Source organism: Microtus ochrogaster, unplaced genomic scaffold, assembly GCF_000317375.1.
Source record: "Microtus ochrogaster isolate Prairie Vole_2 unplaced genomic scaffold, MicOch1.0 UNK4, whole genome shotgun sequence".
Lineage (NCBI taxonomy): Eukaryota > Metazoa > Chordata > Mammalia > Rodentia > Cricetidae > Microtus > Microtus ochrogaster.
This window is the reverse complement of record NW_004949102.1, coordinates 921,214-923,154: the sequence shown is the minus strand read 5'-3', so window position 1 is coordinate 923,154 and position 1,941 is coordinate 921,214.

Genomic DNA, 1,941 nt, shown 5'->3' with positions numbered 1-1,941 from the left:
TCTTTATTTCTAAATCCCCATGCCTCTACCCTGGCAAGTTGTTTTTTTTAAATTTATTTATTTATTAAGGATTTCTGCCTCCTCCCCGCCACTGCCTCCCATTTCCCTCCCCCCTCCCCTAATCAACTCCCCCTCCCTCATCAGCTCGAAGAGCAATCAGGGTTCCCTGACCTGTGGGAAGTCCAAGGACCGCCCACCTTCATCCAGGTCTAGTAAGGTGAGCATCCAAACTGCCTAGGCTTTCCCAAAGCCAGTACATGCAGTAGGATGAAAAACCCATTGCCATTGTTCTTGAGTTATCAGTAGTCCTCATTGTCTGCTATGTTCAGCAAGTCCGGTTTCTACCCTGGCAAGTTGTATTTTTGTCGAGGCTGGTCCCTGACAATGCTCCCAGCAACCAAAAGCTCTCTGACTGGTCATCTTTTGAAGGTTCCATGGTGTCCTGTATCACTACTAGGGATGAAACTTTTAACCTGTGAACTCTTGAGGAAGGCACTTAATGATTTCTAAGCCATGATATGGAACTATGTGTAGAAGAAATGAAATCAGTATCTTGAAAATACTTGTGCTCATTTCAGCGGTGTTACAGAACCAAGACAAAGCAACCACTTACACTCTGCCAGCGGATAAATGTTGTGTGGGGATAATGCACTGTCATTCATCCTTGGTAAAAGGCTGTCTGTCATTTGTGACAGCAGCAATGAACCCAGAGGGTGTTATTTTAAAATGAATAGTTGAGGGACAGTAAGATAACTACTTCATTTCTCACTTAATGTGGAACCTTAAAAAGAAAACCTTACAGAATCAGGGAGTGGAAAGGTGGCTGCCACATGCTGGAGAGGAGAAATAGAGGGTCGTTGGTTAAGCAGACTAATAAACAGAATTTTGACAGCAACTTACAACATTGTTTTAAATCAAAATTTGATTAGAGATAGAAATGATGTGTCAATACCACAAAAGGCTAAGGTAAAAAATGATAATAATAGCCTTGTTAATCGCTGTGTTATTTAGCTTGAGTCTGATGACCAGCTCCCTTTGGATAAGTGTATTAAAATTTCAAGAAATATATAAATCTTACATGTCAGTGGTAACTCACAGTTAGTTAGTGTGAAAATAATACATACCCCCCATTTTTGGAGAATAAAGTTTCTAGAAATATCTGTTTTATTTTAACATGTAATAGGGTTATTGCTTTTGTTTTAAATAACTATAAAACATTTTAAATACATTTCTTATTTAATGTATTTATTAATTTAAATATATTACTTAAATATGCTAAGTAAAATATATTACTCATTTGCTTTTATTTATCTTATTGTTGAGATAGCTTTGATGTATCATAGGTAATAGACCTCAATCATATATCTAATTTGCCAAGATTTTCTTTCTTTCTGTGTGTTGTCCTTTTACTTTTCTGATTGGGTCTTTGACTTTTTTAGCTTAATGTTTGTATGCAATGCTAGGAAGGGGTTCAGTTTCATTTTTTAAACCTGTACATCTCTAGTTGTCCTGATAGCTTTTGAAAAGACTTTTTTTTTCTCAGTGAAATGTCTAGGGGCAGGGTTACTTTTGCCCTAATTTTCTTTGCTTCCAGTTTCTACTAGCTATACTTACTTATAGCATAAATCCAAAGTGCACATGCTCAGACCAAGCAGATAATTTGTGAAAATATGTGACAAGAAGTGAATTTTGGGAATCAGTTAACTCAATGGCTATGAACATATGATGTACGATATGTAATCACAGTAAGTCACCAGTGTTGAGATTAAAAAAAAATCCTTGTGAAACTGATCGTATAGTTTCCTCCCTTATCTCATGGAGATATAGACGGGATTTCCTGGGATCCTATTAGAAAGTTGTGCTAACACCATTTTTATGCTGTGAATTTCTTGGTATTTGTTGGAATTGGCTTTGGAAAGCTTTCTTCTTCTTCTTCTTCTT